This window comes from Oryctolagus cuniculus, chromosome 4, assembly GCF_051225735.1.
Source record: "Oryctolagus cuniculus isolate XC-2025 breed Fujian yellow rabbit chromosome 4, ASM5122573v1, whole genome shotgun sequence".
Lineage (NCBI taxonomy): Eukaryota > Metazoa > Chordata > Mammalia > Lagomorpha > Leporidae > Oryctolagus > Oryctolagus cuniculus.
Genome location: NC_142870.1, coordinates 144,482,655 through 144,501,019, shown reverse-complemented (window position 1 = coordinate 144,501,019; position 18,365 = coordinate 144,482,655). Strand labels below are relative to the sequence as shown.

Genomic DNA, 18,365 nt, shown 5'->3' with positions numbered 1-18,365 from the left:
GAGCTAAGCCAATCTGAATCCAGGAGCCAGGTGCTTCCTCTGGGTCTCCTACATGGGTAGCAGGGACCCAAGGACTTGGGCCATCTTGCACTGCCTTCCCAGGCCATAGCAGAGAGCTGGATTGGAAGTGGAGCAGCTGGGACTAGAAGCGTTGCCCATATAGGATATTGGCACTGCAGTTGGAAGCCCAGCCCACTGCACTATAGCACTGGCCCTGACTTTCCATGACTGAAACATCACATAAGCCAGGTTGTCAGAATTCTGGGATCAAGTCCACAAAAAATCTGGGAATCTCAGCCTTCAGAGTGAAGACTTTTACTTAAATCCTCCTATTTTTACAAAGACACTCCTGCCCACAACCAGGCAGGTGCCCCCAAGCCATCGATCTTCTATTTTATCTTCTCCAGGGTTGGGGGTGCAGTTGCCCTAGTGGGTAAAGTGGGCATGGGGGTTTGGGAGCCTAGGTGCTAGCACACCTTTGTTTTCATGTCCTGTCCAGTGGTGCTGTGAAGTCAGTGGGGACATCGTTTGTCGGTTCTGTCCAGTAAACCAGAGGTATTCCTTGGGTTCTTCACTGCTGGTTTAGAACATGGCTTTCTTGGGTCTGCTAAGTTATTGTAAGGCAGAGTTACAGAGAGAGGGAGAGACAAAGAGGTCTAGTATCTGCTGTTTTACCCCTGAAATGGCTACAACAGCCAGAGCTAGGCCAGGCCAAAGCCAGAAGCCTGGGACTCCATCTTAGTCTCCCATGTGGGTGGCAGGGATCCAGGCACTTGGGCCATCTTTTGCTGTCTCTCAGCTGTAGCAAGAAGCTGGATCAGGGCCGGCGCCTTGGCTCACTAAGCTAATCCTCCACCTTGCGGCACCAGCACACCGGGTTCTAGTCCCAGTCGGGGTGCCGGATTCTGTCCCGATTGCTCCTCTTCCAGGCCAGCTCTCTGCTGTGGCCCGGGAGTGCAGTGGAGGATGGCCCAAGTGCTTGGGCCCTGCACCCCATGGGAGACCAGGAGAAGCACCTGGCTCCTGCCATTGGATCAGCGCGGTGCGCCGGCCGCGGCGGCCATTGAGGGTGAACCAATGGCAAAGGAAGACCTTTCTCTCTCTCTGTCCACTCTGCCTGTAAAAAAAAAAAAAAAAAAAGCTGGATCAGAAGCAGAATAGCTCAGACGTGAACCTGTGCTCTGCTATGGGGAGCGGATGTCCCAACAGTGACATAATCCACTGTGCTACAGCGCCTAGCCCCACTAACGACCTAAAAGTTATGAGTTGTTTATTTCTAGAATTTTCTACTTAATATCTTTGAACCTGGTTGACTTAGGGTAACTGAAACTGTGGAAGCAAAATCATGGCTAAGGGGGACTACTGTACCATATTTCCAGGCTTCTGATTCTGTTTCATTAATTTCTTTACCTCCTTACATAGTGTTGCAACTCTGACAGGGTTGCTGTCTTTGTTATTTATTTTTAGAATTATATTGATTCTTCTTGGAATTTTATTCTGCCACAAGAACTTCAGAATCATTTTATTAAGTTCTACTCTATCACTGGGATTAGAATCATACTGATCTTATTGAGAAAAAAATGTAGTTTCTTTCAGTTTCCCAACCATGAAGAAGATATCTCTTGTTTATTTGAGATTTCTTTTGTATTCTTTCATAATATTTTGTAATTTCCTCTAAAAATCTTTTGTTAGATATATTCCTGAGGTTTTTTGCTGTAAATATGAATTGTATGTGCACCTCCTTTGCATTCTACACTTGTTATTGCTGGTGTGTAGGGGTGTTGTTGGTCTTATATTGATTTTGTAGCCAGTGAATCTCTTGTGTTGCTTCTAATAGTTGGTCTGTAGATTATCCTGCATTTGTAAGTAGTAAAGGCTGTTCATTGCAAATAGTAGCAATTTAATATCCTGTCTGCCCCTTGTCTTACTGCGTTTCCTAGGACCTCTGCAATGATATTGAATAGTAAGGGGGATAGCAGACATCTTCATTTTATTTTTAGTAATTGCAATATTTCTAAATTTTTATTATGATGAAGGATGTTTGCTCTAAGCTTTTGGTGGATACTTTTTTATCATATTAAAATTTTTCCTCCTATTGAGTATTCACTAAGAATTTTTTTTTTTTTGACAGGCAAAGTTAGACAGTGAGAGAGAGAGAGACAGAGAGAAAGGTCTTCCTTCCGTTGGTTCACCCCCAAAATGGCCACTATGGCCGGTGCACTGCGCCAATCCGAAGCCAGGAACCAGGTGCTTCCTCCTGGTCTCCCATGCGGGTGCAGGGCCCAAGCACTTGGGCCATCCTCCACTGTCCTCCTGGGCCACAGCAGAGAGATGGACTGGAAGAGGAGCAACCGGGACAGAATCCGGCGCCCCAACTGGAACTAGAACCTGGAGTGTGGAGGATTAGCCAAGTGAGCCACAGTGCTGGCCACTAAGAACTTTTAAAAATTATGAATGTGTATTCAATTCTAACACATGATTTGTCAACACCATTTGAGGTTCTTTTTCCTTCTTCAGTGTGAGTTACATCTTAATAGATCTCCTGATGTTGACCTTTCTTTGCCCCTTGGGTAAACTCCAAATGGTTATGATGTAATTTTATAGATGTGCTACTGGACTTGATTTTTTTTTATATTCTGGAACTCTCCTATCTATGTGAACAGTTAAGGTTAGTCTAATCATCTTTTATTGCACTGTACTTCTTTGGTTTTGTTATCAAGTTTGTTGTTGATTTGGTAAATCTAGTTGATGGCTTTTGTTATTCTTTGAAATATTTTCCGAGGGAGAGGGACCATGCTTTTCTTGAAGTTTTGGCAGATCTCATCTATAAACGAAGTGATCCCTGGCAATGCTGGTAGGCCAAACATTTCGAGCACTGATTCTAGTTTTTGTTTCCAGTTCCTGGCAAGACTCTGAAAGGACTGCTTCATGATCTGCCAAGGCTGGTGTACTCACTAGACGTGAGTCTGTAACGCACCGCAGGAAGATGATCCTTGCTGGGTTCCTAGTGGTTGTCTTGTGACTCTAAGACACAAACAAGAAAGTCCTACCACAAAAGCAAAGGGAGGAGAGAGATGTCAATGAAATTTTACAATGGATTGAAAATGGATCCCAAGTGATGCTTGGAGAGTTCTCTAATTTAAACGTGTGTTACTTAAATAAGAGAATGAGGTCATCTGGACAACCACAGCTTTGTAACCTTTAAGGGAAAGGATTGGTGGGCTCCTCAACCTTTGCAGTCTTGGGAGAAGATCTCTGTGTGGTCCTGTAAGCAGTTGGTTCCAGGGCTGCAGTTTTTCAAGGTCATAGTTAGCACTGGGCCAGAAGGGAAGCCAGATTTTTCGAGGATCATCTATTTTTTGCAAGGTAAAATCTAAAACATTTCAAAGTACCTTCAATTTTAATCATGTGGCTTCCTCTGTTAGGTAAAATTTTCACTTGAAATGAATATAGGCCTATCTTGGGAATTACTTTCCAAATCTAAAAAGACTTAGATAAGCATCCCTCTTAAATTCAGTTCTCTTTTGAAGAGAAACAAGTCATGACTTTCAAAGTGCTTAATGTTTTATAAAGGAGTGGCAAGGGAAAATAAATTTCTTTTAATATAACCTCTTATTTTAATAACATAAGTACAGATCTGACTGAAAATCTTTTTTTTAGTGTATCAGTTGTGTTATCTCAAAACAAGGGTATGCGCTGAAAATTGGGTCATACAAAACACAAACTTTAGCTCCTGTTGTTAATTCAGTATGCCAAAAACACCTGCTGGAGGAAGGACGTCCTTTCATACGTGAGAACGTTCAAGTCTCATTAGCTAATTGCCAGGAAAAACCCGATTTTATCTTCTTCATTTGTCATTTTAACCCGTGGGGAACTAATTCTTGAAAGCAAATAAATTCTCATAGTTTCCCCCTCCCCCTTTTCTACTCATAATGGAAAGTGACATGTTTGGGTCTCTTGTTTTAGGAGAAATGGGAGAATCTAACCTCAGGTGATATATGTGCCGTAGCAACAAAGCAAAGCAAAACAACACTTTGTTCTTAGTGGGGCTTTGTCCCAGGCCCATGTGAATTTCTAGGAAATAAGGCTAATCTGGTGGGGGGAGGACATGAGTGGGTGATAGATAGGTTGAGTGGCCTCATACCAAAGCTCTTTTTTCCAGGATGATCATGACAGCCTTCTGCTCAAAGGAACAGTTCCATCTTGATGGGTTCAACCAGAGACACCCAGACATGAGGGGGTACATGGAAGTATCTGCACAGCTTGTTCCCAGAGCTCCAGGGCCTTCCATTGGACGGAGTTGTATCTGATGGTGTTTGTCAGTGACATCGGGGTCAGTGCTGCTGTGTGTCCTGCCCAAGGCACAGGACCCTGCATGCTTCCCATTTGGAATGACTGGTTAGCTTCAATTTCCTTGATCATCTGCCAGTTATTTGACTCTCTCACCAATGTCCAACTTTTCTTTCTTAACTTGTTGCTTTTCAACTATGCACGCACAAGAGAGAGAGGAGGAGGAGGTGGTGGGGCGGCGGGGGGGGGGGAATCATTTTATGGTGGGTTTAAGGTGTGATGAGTGGAAAGACCTCATATTTGGAGCTCTGGTGTTGGGTGGCAAGGGCACTGATGTAAGAGAGGTAGAAATTGCTGAAGACCATTCAATGTCTTGTCCATTATGAGAGATGTGAACCAGGGCAGTTCTGGAAAATTCAGCTTCAACCAAAGCTTTTTTAAGAATATGATTATGGTGCTTGTAGCTAGTAAATGAATGGGGGCCTCAGAGAGTTCATGGAAAATGTACATTATCTTTTAACTCCATTTTTCTAATGGCTTTGGAAGCCCCCTTATATATTTGGTTATGAGTTGATTTGATTCCTTAATATTTGAAAGTGTTCCAGTATAAATGTAAGTACTCTCAGCATCTGTGTCTTACTGTAGATCCTGGGGGAGAGGCTGCCCGTGTTTTGGGGATTTGATATACCACACGGTGTAATTCTGATGCTGTAAGATGGGTTTGCTGACTCAGTAAACTGCTAGTGCTCCTTTTTATTTATTTATTTTTTAAATTTCTAAGATAGTCCACAAAGGCCAAATAGCCAGGCAGTCAGGAACAAAGTCTGTTCATCTTGTTGTGTTTGGTTTATTCCAGCATCAGTTTTGTGAATTCTCCTTTTTGACACCTCCTCATGGATTACGTGATATTTGAAAATGAAATGAATAGATGCTTAGCTTGCTTTAGCCACAGTCCTAGAATCAGGTGAGGGAGAATTGGGTCTACTACCTAGAATGGAGGAGTTGTTTCAAATTTAATTTTCTAGCGTCTAGTTGCTAGTCTGGGTACATGGATGAGGAGTGAGTAAAGAGAATGAACAGATAAGTCATTATTAATGCGTTTCCTTCTGTGCTTCAGAGTCAATCATGATGATGGCTGGGGCCCAATTTTTGATACTAATCAACAGGACTTCCGTGGTGGCTGGGGCTGTTCCTGGGTGCATTTTTTTTTTTTTTTGACAGGCAGAGTGGACAGTGAGAGAGACAGAGGCAGAGAGAAAGGTCATCTTTTTGCCGTTGGTTCACCCTCCAATGGCCGCTGCAGCCGGCGTGCTGCGGCCGGCGCATCGTGCTGATCCGAAGCCAGGAGCCAGGTACTTATCCTGGTCTCCCATGGGGTGCAGGGACCCAAGCACCTGGGCCATCCTCCACTGCCCTCCCAGGCCACAGCAGAGAGCTGGCCTGGAAGAGGGGCAACCGGGAGAGAATCCGGCGCCCCTACCGGGACTAGAACCCGGGGTGCCAGCGCCAAAATGCGGAGGATTAGCCTAGTGAGCCACGGCGCTGGCTTGTGCATTGGTTTTTGGAAGGCAAAGATAACTGTGGAAAGAAGGAATGCTGTATTTTTCCACCACAGATTTTATTTGTGTTGTTCTCGCCCTTTAATACTTTAAAGAGGCCAGTGACATCTCTGGGTGCAGGGCTAACGTTCCCACAGTCATGCAGTGCTGCTGAGCGCAGATGGACGCAGCATCTTCTTCCCTGGGGATGTCCAAGGGCTCTTAGTGTTTCCCACACAGTCCCTCCTGGAGACTTTCCAAACGTGGCAGCAAGTGAGTCTGGAGTGCTGTCAGCAGAAACAGCTGCATGGTTTGTGAGTCCTGGAGCAGAGTGCAAATGTGTGGCCCCCTGTTAAAATGGTCAGGATTTTTAAAAAAGATTTATTTATTGATTTGAGAGGCAGAGTTACAGACGGAGAGAGGGAGAGACAGAGAGAGAGGTCTTCCACCCACTGGTTCACTTTCTAAATGGTTGCAATGGCCAAAGCTGAGCCAGTCTGAAGCCAGGAACCTGGAACTTTTTCTGGATCTTCCACGCAGGTGCAGGGGCCCAAGCACTTGGACCATCTTCCACTGCTTTCCTGGGCACATTAACAGGGAGCTGGATTGGAAGTGGAGCAGCTGGGACATGAACTGGAGCCCATATGCTATGCTGGTCCCACATGCAGAGGCTTAATGTACTATGCCACAGCACTGGCCCCAAATTATCAGGAATTTCAAGACACTGGCAAAGGTGCATTAAATTAAGTGCAGGGCCCCTTTCAAGCAGGGGACTCGTGTCACTGTGCAGGCCTCATGCCCATGACAGCTGACCTTGACTTGTAGGGAGTTTGCTTTCGGAAGGATGCATTGGAGACACAGCTCCTCCAAGGCAGGAGCAGCCAGAGAGACTTCCTCCATGCTTCCTTTTTGCTCTCCTATCCCGTCTGCTGGTGCTGTGCATCTCCGCGATATATTGCATTTGTGCCCATAGCCACAGTTCCATCTTCCTTTCTTAACGTGCTCCTATGACCTCCTCCACGTCTAGCTGTCCCTGCTCCTATAATCATTAGCAAAAAGGTTTGAGGTCATTTCTTTCTCTCCATAGTTACTGGCTCTGATTTCAGACAATCACGGTCTTTTAAAAAATGTATTTATTTTATCTTTATTTACTTGAAAGGCAGAGTTACAGAGAGAGAAGAGAGATGTTCCATCTGTTGGTTCACTCCCCAAACAGCTGCAATGGCCAAGTCTGAGCCAGGCTGAAGCCAGGAGCCGAGAGCATCATCTGGGTCTCCCATGTGGCCATGTGGATGAAAGCACTTGGGCCATCTTCCACTGCTTCCCTAAAGTCACATTAGCAGGGACCTGGGTTGAAAGTGGAGCAGCTTGGCCTTGAACTGGAGCTGATATGAGATGCTGGCATTGCACACAGCAACTTAACCTACTGCGCCACAATGCCAGCCCCAAATGTTCATGCTCTTATGACTGATTCTGGGGCACCTCTTCTCTCCACCTCTGTCTTGATCACTCTAGACCTAGTTACTTGGTGCTCTTGCCTGTGTTAGTGCAATTCAATAGCCTCTGAACTCCCTGTGCCACGGCTCCCCTTCCCTGCACTCGCCAGTTTATGCTCAAAGAACAGAGCTTGCTCTCCCCAAAGCCCTCCAATGATCCCCTTCTCATTTGCTCATGTTACTTTTGTGTCCTGGTCCTTCACTTCTCTTCCCTTTGCTCTAGATCCCCATACTAGAAAAACCCCATAAAGTTTGCAATTTTTTCTCTGCTTGTTCCCTTGTGAATCTCCAGGCCCTAGGATAGAGCCTGGTAGGAAGCAGGTGATCATTTAACATTGACAGAAAGTAAATGTCCACCAGAATTGACTTTCTTGGATGTTTCTGCTGTATTTCAGAACCATCTGGCTTTGGTTTACTTAAACTATTCTTCCTGAATATCTATACTTGTTCCTCATTAACTTATTCAGAAAGGTGCCTGAAGCTGTGGATACACCAGTGGAAAGGAGAGACTGGACCCTGGCCTCATGATACTTATGCTAGTGGCCTGAAGGAAGACAAGGGGTCATCTTTCAGATGATTGTGATGAGGGTGTGGTGGTTGGGAGAATGGTAGTCTCAGGTGTGGTGATCTTAGGAGGCCAGTCTGAGGAGGTGACGTTTGAGACGTGAGCTGAATGATGAGGAGCCTAGATTTCCAAGCTGGAGAAACCAAGTGTGGGCAAGGAACAGAGAGAGGTCACTGCAGCTGGAATGTGGACAGAGAGGGAGCCAGGGAGCCAGGGAGGCAGGGTGACGGGGATCTTGCAGGGCAGGTAGGCACTGAGGATTTTCGTCTGTGCTGTTGAGTCCAGGGTAAGCTTTGTTCTGCCTCTCAAGGCTCAACCCCTTCAGATGCTGATGCTTGTGGGTGCCGGGTCTCCTGGGGGTGCACATCACAGGCTTTGGGGTCAAGTGCACCTGGGTGCAAATTCCATTTCTACAGTTGACCTTAACTGTATTAACTATATTCATTCAACAAGTGTTTACCAGTACTTCCTCTAGAGAATGGTGTTCCAAATATTTATGCCTCTTGGAGGCTCACTTGCCTGCCTAAATATGGAACATCTGTTGGAATTTCTGAAATAGGGACTGGGGCTCCCTGCTGTGTCAGGGCATGGCTCTTAATTGCTGGATTTGGATATCTTAGGGGAAGAGACTTGGGCCAGTGGCTCGTTATGGAAATATTTCAGTATTGTAGTATTTTAATTATTGTTAGAGAACAAGCCTAGTGAAGAGGACATAATATGGTGAAAACACAATTCCTTTCTATCAGGCACATATAGTCTGTGACTGGGTAGCAAAATGAGAACTACTTGATATACACAGTCTTCTTTGGTTTGTATATGGTCCTTGTTAGGAGGCAGCACATCATAGCGGTCAAGGGTATAAGCCCAGAGCAGCTCTCTGTGTTCAAATTCAGGCAGGGTTATCTACACAGGTGTGTGATCTTGGCCAAGTTACTTATACTCTCTGTGGCTCAGTTTCCTCTTCTGTAGAGGAGGTGTTTCTGGAGATACAGCAAATTCCTAGGATTGGTGTGCAGACTGAAAGTATTCAAAGCATAATTACAACAGTGCTTTAGATGCATAGCACTGTCTCAGTCTGTTTTGAAATGCTAGAGCAGAATATCTTAGACTGACTAATTTATAAAGAACAGAGATTGATTTCCCACAGTTCTGGAGGCTGGGGAATCCAAGATCAGGCATCTGGGGAGGGCCTTTTTGCGGCATCATTATGAAGATGGAAGGGCATGAAAGTGTCAGGCTCACTTTGTGACACATCTTCTCTTAATAATGAACCCACTCCTGCGATAATGACATTAATCCGTCCATGAGGGCAGAGTCCTCATGACCTAATCACCCCTTAAGGATCCCACTTGTCAACATTGTTGCCTTGGAGAGTAACTTTCCAATACATTCAGACCATTGCAAACACTGAGCCCAATTACAGATAAAAAAACTGCGATTTAACAATTAATGACCCTTCCAAACATCACACTAATGGAGATGGAGAAGCTAGGACTGTGATCCAGGTTTTTAGACTTAGTTCTGTGTTCTTCTACTCTAAACCAATGATTCCTAGGGAGGAAGTTAGTGAAATTTTATGTAGAGGTCTATTTGGACTAATATTGTTTAACTTAAGATTAAGTTTAAATAACAGGTTAAAACTTTATTATAAGACAAATATAAACTCACCATGGAAAGTTAGAAAGGAGAGAAAAGAAAAGCAAACTCTCTAGTTGTACTTTGCTATATGTGACTCTGCACTGGGCAGGTGAGATGAAGCCTGTGAGACAGAGAGACAGCCAGTGGATGCTGAGTGATGGGACAGGCTCTGTAGTGTGGAGCTGATTACACTGTTGATCCCAAACATGTCCCTGGGCCTCTGGTCTAGGGAAACAGCTAAGGGGTACCTGCTCCCACGGAAATAAGGTCTACTTTTGGTGAATCTCACCACCAGCAGGAGGGAAGGTGACCTGGGCCATTGGTGTAAGGTGCGAGTGTTACGAACTCAGGAAATGGATCCAATTCTGGAAGATTCCCAGTGCCCACTGTCATGTTAGAAGGCTCCTGGGTCTAGTGCTACTGCAGTCAAAACACAGCACTTAGATGAACTGTCCCTAGACTTACTTAAAAATGACTTTTATTTTATTATTTTTTTAGAGTTTTTTTGACAGGCATAGTTAGACAGTGAGAGAGAGAGACAGAGAGAAAGGTCTTCCTTCCATTGATTCACCTCCCAAATGGCCACTATGGCCGGCGCTGCACTGATCTGAAGCCAGGAGCCAGGTACTTCTCCTGGTATCCCATGTGGGTGCAGGGCCCAAGGACTTGGGCCATCCTTCACTGCACTCCCGGGCCATAGCAGAGAGCTGACTGGAAGAGGAGCAACCGGGACTAGAACCCGGTGCCTATATGGGATGCCAGTGCCGCAAGCCAGAAGATTAACCAAGTGAGCCACGGCGCCGGCCCCAATAATGAATTTTAAAGAATGCATAGTGCACAGTAGCATCCTAAGTCCTTGGATTCTTTTGAACATAGTTTGGGAAATGCTTCATTAAAGTAGAACGGATTACCTTTGGTGATTCCCAGACAGAGGGCCGAGTTGGGGAAAAAAGATGCTTCTTCAGAAGCTGTGACCTGGGTGTTTATCTCCTCCAAAACTCATGCTGAAAGTTAATCCCCAAAGCCATATGTTCATGGTATTTGGAGATGGTAAAAAGATTAGAGGAGATCACGAGGGTGGGGGCCCCATGGTGGCATTCGTGGCTTTGTAAGAAGCGGAAGGGAGACCAAGCTGGCCTGCTCGCCCTGTCCTGCCAGTGATACGTTCTGCCAGGAGGCGCTGCAGCCAGAAGGTGCCATGCTCTTGCACTTCCCAACCTCCAGAGCTGCACTCCAAACTTCTGTGCTTTGTAAATTAGGCAGTATTAGGTAATTTGTTATAGCAACAGCAAATGGACCAAGACAGGGATGAAGAATGGGGCTATAGAATGCACCTGGCAGCAAAAAACATGGTGACAAAGTGAGGGCTTGAGTAAAACAAACAGCCCCTTACTCAGCTGTGTCTGTCTGCGTTGTCTGCATGGCTATACTTGCGTATGCTTTGTATTGATACCCATGTTCCTCTGGGCACTAAGAGTGCCACTTTTTTGAGGACTGGTCTGCAGAATGTAGAGTGGACACTTTTTTCCCCATCAGTATCCATTTCCCATTCCATTTATTATACTCCCCATTGTACTTTTGGGAGTCTCCTTTTCCCTATTTTCTATTCTTAGTCCTTGTGGTAACTGATACTTTTCTACCTCTAGGGATGGTGCCTTGATACTTAAACCATCAGATCCTTGAGTGCTGTAGGCTGCTGTGGTTGGTCCAGGACAATCAATAAGAAGTAGTGATACTCCTGTGGGCAGTGCTGGGGTACAGCAGTTGCCATACACATAGGAAACATTTCTGGACTTTCTATTTCAGATTGTTGATCCCTGTACCAGGACTGCCCTATCTTGAGTACTGAAGTCCAGGAGAAGTCGTAATATTTGACAGGACAATTCCCTTAAATTTATTGTTTTAGTGTACTTTTGCTCTTCCATATACTTTTATTTGAAGGGAGGGAGGAAGGGAGGGAGGGAGGGAGGGAAGGAGAGAGTGAGAGAGAGAGAAAGAAAAAAGAGAGAAAAGAGGAGAGGAGAAGAGAGAGGAGAGGAGAGGACAGAAGAGGGGAGGGGAGGGGAGAGGTGGGGAGGAGAGGAGAAGAGAGGAGAAAAGAGAAGAGAGGAGGGAGAGCCTACAATAGCTAAGGTTAGATGAGGCTGAAACCAAAAGCCAGGAACAACGTCCAGGTCTTCCACACAGGTGGCAAGGGCCCAGACACTTGGATCATCTTCTTCGGCTTTCCCAGGCACATCAGCAGGAAGCTGGATTGGAGGCCAAGCAGCAGGGACTCGAACTGTCACTCTGACTTGGAATGCTGGGTGCTATAGGTGGTAGATTACCCTGTTACGCCACAACACTGGTCCCTGTGCTTCTTGTTCATGAAGATTTATTTATTTAGTCATGAAAGCCATTTGTCTTCAACATTACTTCTCCATTCTTTTATTTTTCCCCCTGGTGCTCTGATTAGATACGGACCACTCTTGCCCACGGCTGTGAACATCTCACACGTTTATCTTCTCACTTCCTGTGTTATAGTTGAGGTGACTTCTTCAGCTTCATGTTTCAGTTTATAATTATTTTCTCTCCAGCTGTGACTAATCTGCTATTTAACCCATTCATGAAATTTTAATTTTAATGCTTATATTTTTGTTTCTAAAAGTTATATTGGCCCTTTAAAAACTATAAGGTCATTTTTGATACCTTCTCATTATTTTCATTTCAAAAATTCAATTTTTTATGTATTTAAGTATCTCATAGTAGCTATTTTAAGTTTTCTTTGAGGATATTTGGAGCCTTTGGGTGTCTACTTTTGTTTGTTGATTCTTTCCTGGACTTGCTTGCTTATTTGTTTTGTAGCTTTTCATAGTGAGCTAACATTTTATTGTTCTTATTGTGGGGTCCTGTGGGTCTATATCAGTGATGTGTTTTTCAGTAGATTTTCTTTTGTACCTGCTAGGAGCCAAGGAGTGCCCCTGGCCTCGAAACCCTTGAACTTCCTTTGATAATGCTAAGATAATGCTGGGCTTGCAGACTCAGCACTTTGTTTAGGGTCAAGGCCTAGTTCTCAAGAGCAGATTTGATGTTAGTAAATAACATTTTCATCAGGGTGACATTTCTGTATTTACTTACTGCCAAGTTCCCAGAACTGGGTCCAGCTTGCTATCTTTTAACAAAACTCTCTTTGAGATTTACCTAAATTTCTGGAGATTCCATTAACTAATTAAATGTTTATTTATGATCATTTATCCAGGATGTAGTTGCATTTGAGAGTTGAGAGCTCTTCAGAATACCTGCCTGGCCATATATCTAGAAACTGAAGTCCGAGACTCCTTGTGTGGCTTTCACACATGGTAGCTCACAATGCATTTCACATATAGTTTCTATTTTGATCTTTGTAATTTTTCAAATAAAAGCACTCAAATCCACTGATGTTAAAGCTGTGTGAGGGAATGCTCAGGCTGTAATGACTATTTGTTCAGATTTACTGTAGCCAAATATTCAAGAGGAAATATGTACATTCCTTTTAGACACAGAGACTTTATGGAGTGTGGTTAAAAAATGAATTTCATATGTGTGTGGATCTGGTTTTGCACACGAATCTTCAAGTAGTTAGAGGAGACAGTGGTATGAAAGTGTGCTTGCCAAGTGTTATCTTTTACTTGATTGGACTAGAGACAAAATAAGTTTTAAGAAGTTGGAGAGAATGGCAGAGTATTCCTTCCATTTTGCTTTTATCTTCTTTTATTTATTTTTATTTGAAAGGCAGAGTTACAGAGAGAGGTAGAGACAGAGAGAGAGGTCTTCCACCTGCTGGTTCACTCCCCAGTTGACCTCAACAGCTGGAGCTGTGCCAATCTGAAGCCAGGAGCCAGGAGCTTCTTCCAGGTCTCCCACGTGGGTGCAGGGGCCCAAGGACTTGAGGCATCTTCTACTGTTTTTCCCGACACATTTGCAGGGAGCTGTATTGGAGTGGAGCAGCTGGGACTTGAAGCGGAGCCCACATGGGATGCTGGCACTGCAGGGCAGGGCTTTAACCTGCTACACCACAGTGCTGGCCTTGCTTTTATCTTCTAATCTCTAAAGGCAAAGGGAGGAAAAAGTGGATTTCAGGGAAACTGGAAAATACAAGGTCTGGATTTACAACTCATGGAGAGAACTGAGATGAAGGGTTATCAGGTCTGAGAGTGACAGCTAAAATTTACTAAGAGAAAGGACATGTAGAAAGACATACTTCTGAAGTTTTAAAAGCGATCTTTTCTTTTTGATTTTCTTATCGGTGTTCTTTGGAGGGTAAATTAAAAATTTTTTGGCTGGCGCTGTGGCTCAATAGGCTAATCCTCCTCCTTGCGGCGCCGGCACACCGGGTTCTAGTCCCGGCCGGGGCACCAGATTCTGTCCCAGTTGCCCCTCTTCCAGTCCAGCTCTCTGCTGTGGCCCGGGAGTGCAGTGGAGGATGGCCCAAGTGCTTGGGCCCTGCACCCGCATGGGAGACCAGGAGAAGCACCTGGCTCCTGGCTTTGGATCAGCGCGGTGCACCGGCCGCAGCGCATCAGCCGCAGCGGCCACTGGGGGATGAACCAACGGAAAAAAGGAAGACCTTTCTCTCTGTCTCTCTCTCTCACTGTCCACTCTGCCTGTCAAAAAAATAAATAAATAAAAAAATTTTTAATGAGGTACAATTTGTCAACTTTTGTCTATGTATCTTGCTTATTTTCATGAAGACTTTCTTTTATGTTTTCTTCTAGAACTTTTTTACAGTGTAGGGGCCAGCGTTGTGGCACAGCAGGTTAAGCTGCAGCCTGTCATGTCAGCTTCAGTCTGGCTCAGTCCCCATTATGGTAGTTCTTTGGGCAGTGGAAACTCTTTCTCTCCCCCACCCTTCCTTTTGTAACTTTGCCTTTCAAATATATAAGTAAATCTTTAAAAATCCCTTTACAATTTAAATGTTCACTTTTAGTGATGTAATCAATCTCTCATTGTTATATATGGTTTGAGGTAAGGAAAGGGAAATCATTTTTTCCTTATTCAATTGTTCTGGAATCACTTGTTGAAAATATTTTCTCTGTTGCCATTTTTGTCATAAATCAATTGACATATATCTCGTGTATATATATAGGCCTATATGCAAAAAGGCCTATATATATGTTTATTTCTGGACCTTTCATTCTATTCCATTGATTTTTCAGGACTCATGGAATTGTAAACTTAATATCTGTGCCTTTCGTTGTATGAACATTACATCTCAATAGCAAATGAAGCGGTTATAAAAATGCTATTCTATATCTGAGCCATGTTTTCTAGAGATAGAAATTAATGAATTAGAAAACATGTGTTATCATTTTCCCCCCATTTTTTTTAAAGAGGTTTACTTATTTGAAAGGCAGAGTTACACAGAGAGAGGGAGAGAGAGGGCGAGAGCGAGCGAATCTTTCACCTGCTGGTTCACTTCACAAATGGCCGCAGCAGCTAGGGCTGAGCCAGGTCAAAACTGGGAGCTTCTTCTTCCCATGTGGGTAAGGGGCCCAAGCACTTGGGCCATCTTCCACTGCTTTCCCAGGCATATTAGCGGGGAGCTGGATTGGAAGTGGAGCAGTTAGGACTCTAACTGGCACCCAAAGGGGCTACCAGCTCTGCAGGCCATGGCTTAAGTCTGTGTACTGCAGTGTCAACCCCTGTTTTTGTTATTTTTTTCCATTTTAACATTAAAGTCCATATCCCCATCTACTCACTCAGTGTAGATTTAGTAGGAGTTAACACCTGCTGGGCACCGTGGTGGGTCCTGGGTAGTCAGAACACAGAGATCATTCTCCCTGGCTTTGAGATGCTCATAGTTGAATGAGAGGAGATGGACATGAAAGTGACAGTGGCACTCCAGTGTTCTTAGGGTTGTGAGAAACGTAAACAAGGGCACAGTGGAGCTGTCTACTCTAGCCATCCAACCCAGACTAGCCTACTTAGATCAGGGAGAGATAGGTTAAGAACTTTGGCTGAGTGTTCCAAGGACGTGGTGGCTGGCCTGGCACAGACCAGTGCCCGTCTGTGATCCAGTCCTCATGATGTTTGGGGGACAGGAAAGGACTGGGGATGAGGCTCCAAGGCCAGTGATTTCTTTTTTATTTATTTTTATTTTTTATTTATTTATTTATTTATTTTTAACTTTTATTTAATGAATATAAATTTCCAAAGTACAGCTTACGGATTACAATGGCTTCCCCCCCATAACTTCCCTCCCACCTGCAACCCTCCCATCTCCCACTCCCTCTCCTCTTCCATTCACATCAAGATTCATTTTCAATTCTCTTTATATACAGAAGATCACTTTAGCATATATTAAGTAAATATTTCAACAGTTTGCACCCACATAGACACACAAAGTGAAAAATACTGTTTGAGTACTAGTTATAGCATTAAATCACAATGTACAGCACATTAAGGACAGAGATCCTCCATGAGGAGTAAGTGCACAGTGACTCCTGTTGTTGACTTAAAAATTGACACTCTTGTTTATGCAAGGCCAGTGATTTCTAATGCTTTCAGCTAGGAGCCTCCATGTGCCCACATAACTAGTTGAAAGACTGAACCCTCAAAGAATGACCATTGATATCCTTTTTGGAGAAGCAGGGAGCACACTTAGAAAGGCATGTAAGTATATACTGCCATGGGAAACAGTGTGAGAGGCAGATCTGGCTTTGGGAGTGGCCAGAAAATATGGCCCTGGGCTAGGACCTGGGTGGGAGAATGGGCATTGAAAGATACAGTGACAGCACAGATAGGGATACGATGACAATTAAGATACTTGGTTTCCTTCACAATTTAATTTAGCCTGTTAATGGCATTGAATTCTATTACAGATGGAAAAATATAATGACCTAAACCAGCCCCACAAATAACAGCTACTAGTGATTGGATGTCGCAGTGTGCTGATGTTGTGCTCCCTGCTTTCCATACGTTAAATGAGATCCCCTCCATTTATCCATCACCAGCACCAATCTACAGGTGGAGGCTTGCGATCAGGAGCTAAAGTCATCCACTTGAGTTCACACAGCTGGCCAGTGTGGAGCCACGACTTGAACCCAGGTCATTCCAAAGACTAGGTTCCTAGCACTATTTCCTACAACTGCTCTTTGTAATTATTTATCTGATTTTTGGATACAATTAAAATGGTTTTCTTTCCCCTAGGAAATTATGCTGCATGTTCTTAATTTGCAAAGCAAACATTATTTTACTTCATTTCAAACAAGCCTATCCCACTTCTGCAAGTAATTCTCGCCTTTTGGAATCTGGCTGGGCTAGGGCAGGGCCAGCTGTGCAGATCTGTTCACGAGCACTGCTCAGAGCAGGAGGCCTCCGGCAGAGCAAGGCAGAGGGCCAGGCAGGACTACCAGACCCCGGCCAGTGGGCCGCAAACACTCATCTCACCGCTTCAGTCGAGCCTTCTTTGAGAATCTTAGCCCCGTTTATGAATACTGCGACCTATCAACACAAACACTATTTTCAGCATTACAGTGTTTGAAAGCATAAGGTACATTTTAAGCAAAATGGATATTATTTAATAAGCATTTGTGAAAGGATCATTCAAATCCACATAATCTTAGTGATATTACATTCTGCTAGATACTTTCAAGACAGACCCCCCCTTTTTGTAATATGAGGGTATCCTGCCAGATATATATTTTACTAGCATTGCTTGTTAGATTTTTCTCATTTTATCTTTCGACTTTATGCTTATATGTACTACATTGTTAAGCGTTTAATTTTAAGAAATTACCACCTTTGTAACTCCATATGCCCACATGCATTTGGAACTCTCAGCAATTAGAATATGTGCCTTTATCTGAGTTTTCTTCATTTTACCTTATGTAAATGTGACTGCTCTATAGCAGGTATCAACTGATTGGGAAGGATTGGAACTTAGAATAAGATAAGACTTGCCTACTGAGGGAGACGAGGTGCTGAACATGGACCCACCGGCTGAGAAAGGTCTGTCCAGTAGAGAGCATGGGAGCCAGTGGATATTGGTGTGAACGGAAGACCAGTGGGGTGAGGGCTGTGTCTACCTAAAGAAATCTGAGTTCTGTGGCACACGTAGACACTGGCACTTCAGACAGGATGCTTTGTAGTAGTAGAAAAACTCAACACAACAGATGGAAACAAAAAGGAAATCCATTTGGCCATATAATTGGAACTCCAGAGCAGGAAGACTTCAGGTGGATTTTATCCAATGGTGTTGGTTCTGTTTCTGTGTGATGTTCTTCATTCTATTTTTTCCTGCTTGCCAGTATAATCTCAAGGTGGGTGAAGAGGTGACCAACTCTCAGGTATCACACACAGATATGACAATGTTCAGAGGAAGAGAGAGTCCCTTCTGGATGATCTTCCAGAACAGCAAGGAAGCATTTTCCCAGAAGCCCTAGTAAGCCAATCCTCACTGGCTCATTCCTAAATGATTCACTAGCAAAGAGGATGAGATCTCCTTTGGATTAGTGAGGCCAGTCTTTGGAGTTGAGAGAGCTGTCTGCTGCCCCTCAGGCTTCTGGGCTGTGTGGGAGATGGTGTTTTATTGTGGGAGGCTGGGCAAGGAGAGGATGCTGGGTAGGCTCCCTGGTATCCAGGACAATAGGGAATCCAGAAGCAAGTGGCCATCAGGAATTGAGGTATATATTGAGCAGCAGGGGAATCTGAGAGCAGTTAGCAAATTTGTAGCCCCAGGTGAGGAGTGGCATTATTGAGGGATAGGTAAAATGCTAGAACCATATCCCAGGATAGGATGGCCAGCCAGAAATGCAGACAGGAGAAGCAGGACTCAAGCTGGTTCCAGATCAAGTATGAGCTGATGGCTGAGGTCAGCAT

At 44.3% G+C, this 18,365-nt stretch overlaps 1 long non-coding RNA gene across 2 annotated transcripts in view; it reads left to right on the top strand.

Annotated features, from left to right (window-relative positions):
- LOC149127154 (uncharacterized) overlaps positions 1-18,365 on the top strand; it is a 103,103-nt gene that overhangs the window by 35,577 nt on the left and 49,161 nt on the right. The window lies entirely within an intron of this gene.